The sequence below is a fragment of the Dreissena polymorpha genome, chromosome 9 (assembly GCF_020536995.1).
Source record: "Dreissena polymorpha isolate Duluth1 chromosome 9, UMN_Dpol_1.0, whole genome shotgun sequence".
Taxonomy (NCBI): domain Eukaryota; kingdom Metazoa; phylum Mollusca; class Bivalvia; order Myida; family Dreissenidae; genus Dreissena; species Dreissena polymorpha.
The window spans coordinates 104,862,079-104,868,951 of record NC_068363.1 but is presented as its reverse complement, the minus strand read 5'-3'; the positions used below and the strand labels follow the sequence as shown (position 1 = coordinate 104,868,951).

The 6,873-nt window shown below is 35.0% G+C and overlaps 1 long non-coding RNA gene across 1 annotated transcript; it reads left to right on the top strand.

Moving 5' to 3' along the window:
• Positions 1 to 2,781: 2,781 nt before the first annotated feature.
• On the top strand, positions 2,782 to 6,540 carry LOC127845272 (uncharacterized). The gene is made up of 4 exons (XR_008033150.1): positions 2,782 to 3,187; positions 3,892 to 4,004; positions 4,303 to 4,396; positions 4,772 to 6,540. It is a non-coding gene; the product is annotated as an uncharacterized LOC127845272 (long non-coding RNA).
• Positions 6,541 to 6,873: the final 333 nt, after the last annotated feature.

The window sequence follows — 6,873 nt, the reverse complement described above, 5'->3', positions numbered from 1 at the left end:
GGTAAACGATGAAGCAAAGAGCCACCATCAAGCACGTACCAATCTTATTCAGGAATACAGTTCGGCACAGCCTCACTTAATACGTTCACAGCTAGATCTCTTGTTGACTGAATGACCTGAGGCTTGTCTTCTTTACAAAGCGTGTTCTTGGCTTTAAAGAGGTCAAGGAAATGGGGACACAGTTCATACGACAATATGTCTTCAATGGAAAGATCTGCAGATTTTGGCACTACCAGGAAACGCAGAAACATAGGGCATAATAAATAGCACGGTCTTTAGCAATCATAACATCGGAGCTATTCTTAAGATGCTAGTATAGTCTTTTCTATAGCAACGGTGGACTTTCCTGTGATATAATTATCTTGTGATCTTGTTCCCAACCTAATGAAATGCATGACAGTTCACATCTGATCCAGACACTATCCAATTGACAATATTTTTCAAAGAGGATCAGCTGTGTAGGGTGAGCAGTTTTCAATATTTTTCTGCATTTTTTTTTCGAGATCAGAAGCATCTACATGTATTTTGATGCGTACCTTATTTGAGTGTTTGTTTTGTGGACTTGTAGTATAGGCCAGTTCTGTGAAATCTTGCACCACACTGTTGTATTCGGATGTTACTTGTGCAGAAAGGGTCCAACGGTTTTGCATAACCTCGTTATACCCACTGGCTCGATTGAGAGAACCTGTGTTCTTAAGATACCTCATCAATGTTTGCTCAATGGCAAGATCACTGCTTAGTTGAGCCTAGCATTGATTGCTTCTACGAACAACGTGAACAAAATGAACCAACTTGCGATAAACTTCTGAAAATGTTTCATATAGGCTGCTCATTGGCTGAAGATAGGTATAAGATCGCAGGTATTTGAAGAACACAGCTTCATCAAAGACCGCAAGATAATTGGATACTGCCTTCAAATGCATGATCCAACAACCAGTGTGACCCCTCTTACTCAACATCCTTGCCTTGCTTACCGTAAGATGATAATTCAGCAATAATTGGTTTGTCTGTGTGGTTTGAGAAAGTTCATGTTTCTTCTTCTCTGTAATCGTCTCGAGTTACATCTAGATGTCAGAACATGAAGCGTCTGCGTCGTCTCGCCCCTAATAATGGAAGAGTACAAGTCCTCTTCCTGATCAAGCAGTATCTGGATCTCGGGATCTGTCTGATATGAGCTGGCTGTGAAGGCACTTGTCAATACGACAATTGCCCTGCAAAGCCGTCTGGACAGCTTTCCCTGTCAAAATTTGCACAATTGCATTGTGCCCATAGACAGTCTCAAGTATGCTTTAGACCGGTTCCTTCAATGATGAATCCTATGGCACCCAGCAAGTTCATGAGTGTATGAAAACACCCCAATATCAGAACAATACTTTTCAGGCAACTATTTTGTGGCACATCATTGATGATTTCGGCAGCCGTCCAAAACAAGAGTTTGTCAAATGTTACAATGGTGGGAAGGTTGTGGTTCATGGCAAGGTTACAGACAGAGTCTAATGTAAACAGAATGCACGACTTATCCATTGAGTACAAATAATTATCGGCAAGGACTTGACTGACGACTGGTCAAGGTGATGGCTTTTTTGATGCAAAATTTGCACAATTTTCTGTAAATTCGGAAGCTGAAGGAGACTTCTCACAAAATATCGATCCTCTTGTCATAACCCAGAAATCGCGGTGGGTCCTCTAAAACTACCTCATAACAAGCATGCCTTGCCAACCGGTACTCCAAGATAGGAGTTTCGTCTTATTTCTAGTGTTAAGCTCTGTGGCCTGTTTTTTGCGGAGTCAGACAATTTGTCCGTAGTGAGGGCTTCTAGATGTATTGACACCCATCCCATGAAAATTACATTTACCGTCAATGGTGATCAACACTATCGGCGGCAATGAGAACAGACATTCCCAAAAAATCAAGTTCCACAAAATTCCCTGCATTCGACAATTTCCTTCGAACGATGTAGATTATTGATTTGAACAGTGAGTCCCACTTGTAGTGTTGCAATAACAGCTTGTAAACGACTTGCTTCAATAAAAGCATGACCAACTGTCACAAACTTGCGCCTTTTGTTTTTCTTTAGAATAATCATATGACATCTGAACAGGAATTACATAGTACGTACCCAGCCAAAATGTCCTGTGTCTAATTTAACCTTACAACCACATTGTATGGAGTTTTTATGACTTTTAACACCCCCATTTGATTGCCTTGTGGTTCTTTTTTGTACAGAACTACAACTTTGCTTTGCAGCATAACTTTCAATGTCTTTATCATTTGTGTACTGCTGACGACATGTGTATGCACTTTAGGGACAGCCTTTGTTACAAGATCATACGTGCGCTTTACACCAGCTTCATTTATTCGTTTCACTCCCTGCCGCTGAAAAGCACCTTAGTAATTCTTGGAAATCCAAATCTCCTCCTTGCCTTTTGGACACAAATATCTTGTCTGGATGTGTTTGCACTCATTTTTTAATCATTTATGACAAAAAGAGGCATTAATAACTTGTTTAATGCTCGGATTTGAAATGCTGCAATTAACACAGAAAGGGCCTTATATAATGGAATTGTTGGCGCAACACTCAAAAACAAACAAGTAGGCGGCAATGTTTAGCACACGCAGGTCTGATATGTTTATTTAATGGTGGTCTGTTTTTACATTTTGCTGTTTATGACGCTTGAGCTTCAATAAATGAATACAAGGTTAATAGGGATAAATAATTAAAACAAAACATGAAAATTAACTTATTATAAAATTTCGAAATAAGAATAACACGTTTGAGTCAATATATGTGACGTCGTCAGCGAAAATCAGTCTTGTGTACGCTGACGTTTATGTCGGGAAATCGCGAGATAAAAATCTTGTACGAAAATGCGCTGGATATTTCGTCTTTTTCATACAATTTCTCGGCTCATAATTTATGACATGCTTTGAAAATTTCCACAATATAGCATGAATATGTCCTTTAAACACTGGCACAATTGGTGGTTTGTAATCCGCATATTTAATTCAAATTATTCCCCTTGAAAGACACTGTTTCGTTTGAGCAGTTCACAGGTAGCGCAACCTGTCTCGTAGTGTTCATTTTCAATGGCTATTAAACGCTGTAAATCAAAATGACATCGTGTACTAATGGATGTCTTCAATCGAAGAAGGTTCAGAAATGATATTTCCACATGCTTAAAATAGGTAAGTGAAAGATATATGTGTATTTTGGCTTTGTGACTAATTTTCGCGACTCGCAAGTTTGACCCGGAAGTAAACTGTACGATAGCAACTGAATTGTTTACATGAAATGGTGGAAGATTTAAATTTGACTTTAAAATATCATGTCTCAATTTGTTAACACAAACACTATTCCATGTGAAATTTCACAAGACCAGGACACTTCGTTTTTAAATTTAAATGATTTATCGAATGTAAATGAACTTTATTTTGAAACTTCTCACCCCGCTACTCAAGATTTGTTTGATGTGGTAGATGATTATGAAAGCACAGGAGTTTGAAATTCTATCAATATAGCTAATCTAATGGCTAAATAAAAATAAAAAAAATATACCCCTATATAGTATAAGACTAGTCTTTATACTATATAGGGGTATAATTTTTTTATTTAGCCATTAGATTAGCTATATTGATAGAATTTCAAACTCCTGTGATGAAAGTGACCTTGAGTCAAACCATGATGAGTCTGATATTGATGTAGAAGCTGTCAAAAAAAACATCAGATACTGCGTTTATTGAAAAGTCTGAACTTCATGTGGCAAAAGCTGATAAACAAAACAAATTTAAGGTTGACTTTTTAAAAATGTTTAAGCACAAATTTAATTAATAATAATTATTATAAAAAAAGTGTTATGTAGATAAGTAACCAATAATTTGATATTCTACAGGTTGGGAAGTTACGGTCTTGGCGAACAGCATTCTCACTTTCAGTGTGACAACTGTTGCGGCCAAAATAAAAACAATATATTCATCTGGTACCTTCTGTGGAGTGTTCTTGTAGGTAATAACAAGCCCTTAGTTATTGTGTTTTTGAGAGTTTTTTTTAATGTTGAGAAATTAATTTAGCTAAACCTGTTGTTAAAAATATTTGTTTGCAGTAATGCAATTGCAAAATGGTAAAGTATCTTGATATATAGTAAATATGTTAAAAAATTACTCTGGTATCAATCCCAAAAGGAAAATTCTCTTAAAATAATATATTGAAATTAGTCAACATTTTTGAGTCAGTCAATTACTACAAAACACATATTCTTAATTGTAGCCTGACCTTTTTTAATAACTATTTTTTAACATTTCAGGTTTACACAGAATCATCACACTAAGCTTTATGTTGATAAGACATACAAAGTTTAAACCAGATTGGTACTTTGGCATCTGGAAGTCAAAGTGGAGGTAAATTCCTTATCACAGTATGGTGTATGTGACCTGCATGATCCTTCTTGATTAACCTTGTTTGCATTTCCATAGGTCTATCCAGTTGTATAGTTCTGCCATGTAATAAAATATAAAAATGATAAAACATAAATCAATTTAAAATAGTGTGTAGGTACTTTATGTCTTGTAACAGGAAAATAAATATTCATTTTAATAGTTTCAGCTGTTTTATTGGTATGAAATTCTTGATATGGCTAACAAAATCCCATGCAAAATCATCCTTCAAACTTTGTAGTTTTCTATTGAAACATCAACAACAACAAAGTAATAATTTGATAATAGAAAAACTATATTTTGCAATTGTTTCTTAATTAAATGGTAATCTTGATACAGAAACTTCAATGCAGAAATGTTGTCTGATGTCGCTGCGTCTGTGGGGTTATCGTCAAGGATGGGCCACAACATACCCCAGCTTGTGGGGGACTCTTCAAATCCTGTTGTTATCTAAGACAGGAAGGATTACCTTACAAGATTGTTTCACCACATAAAGAATGTCCCCAAATTTCATTAATTTCCATGTGTCAGCGGAGCATCCCGATGTTGTGGAATGCAGGGAATTTCGTGACTCACCAGTAGTCAGAATCACTCTCAGGAAGGTCTCGAAAGTGAATGTTAATGTGAGCTGTGACAACCTGCCATAAGAAATGTTTGTGAAAGGGCTTGATCTGGACCATCAGTGGTATTTATTTGAAAACATTCGTGAATTCTGTCGGATAGATGAACCAAAAACTTGACATGTCCGAAACGCGCAACTGGTGAGCAACAAAAAACAGACTGTGCCCCCCCCAAAAAGAAGATGCATTAAGATGCGCAACTGATCTTCTCTGATGGTGCCACAACAATTACATACATCATGTATCAGTGTTTATTTTGGCCAAGGTATTGGGTGATATATTTTCCCACAAACAATGCAAAAAGTCCTCTATTCCTAGGAAAGCTAACACATGTATACGATTGCTAAATGTGTCAGTTGATACAGGTTTTGAAATGTTCAATGCAAACTTTTGTTGTTCTAATTGCACAAGCTTGTTTTCAAGTTTTTTATATCTCATATTTACAAAACAAAAATCATTTTTTCCATGTAGATCTAACCATGAAATTGTTTTCACCTTATGGACACAGACTGCCTATCAGAAAAACTGGGAAAAAATCAGTGTGAATATTGTATTTATTTATGTTTTACAATGAAAATCCTATATTTTTGTTTTTTGCTACATTGTTTCCATAGTAACAAAAACAAACAATTTTTATGTTTGAGTTATTGTTTATTTTGTCTATTTTTATCTATCAGAAATAATGATAAATAATGAGTATTTCATTTAGTGAAACATTTAGTATCCAAGTGTACTTTCAACCAACACTTTTCAATGCTGTGTTTTTCCATTCTGTTGTGTTTGAGGTTACATTATACTTAAATACACATGTAACTGAATAAAAAAAGGAAATTGTTCATGGAACACACACATTATTGATTTTTATCGTTTAACTAGTTACAAAACAGTGAAATTAATGTTGTGTTTGCCTTTAAACAAACACTTGATTGAAAATACAATTCCTAGATTTATAAAAGGCGTGTTTGTGTGCTCTGGTGATTATTAACATGTAGATTGGTTACCATAGCAACACAAATGGTACATTTTAAATGTCCATAATGCGGATGTCAGTTTATTGCACTATATTTGTGTATTTGACTAAAGGAAAGATTATTGTTTTAATAAAACAACGTGCTTGTTGTTTGAAAATTTTCGTTGTTTTTTTGTATTAAATGATAACTTTTAGTGACGGTAAAATGTAGGGTTGGTCACTTTGGAAGGTCATAAAATTAGTTTTTAATGTGATAAATAAAAAATCTATATCATTTTTGTGAACTACAATGTTCAGAGAATCCAAAATTGCCAAAAAGTCAAAATGTGATTTTTTGAACACAAGACTGATTTTCCCAGCTTTGGTCACATATAGTAATGTACTTACGGTCATTGTATTAGCGGTCATATGGACGCCATGTTATATTTCTCTGTTACGTTATATACTAACACAGTTTTGTATTATCGTTATTATTTATTTTCCACTAAAACCTTAGAATAAAAACCAAAATAGTAAATAAATTTGAGTAGAAACTCACATAGTTATCATCATTAATATATTTTGGTGGCCATCTTGGGCGCCATCTTGAAAAAAAAAACACTTCCCGGTGGTCCGATTTTAGTAAACTGTTATTAAGGACACTTTTATCCTACCAGAAACAGTTAAAATACCTTTTGCAAGCAATTTTTAGGGGATTGAGTGGATTTTTTTCATATATTGACCCGACTTAATAAACAGAATTATTAATTTACAATTAAATGTCTCACATTTTACCTCTGCTTAGGAAATAGTTTCCTGCGAAATCCTTCATGATGAGTACAAGTTTTACATGTGTCGAACAAGAAGCCTCC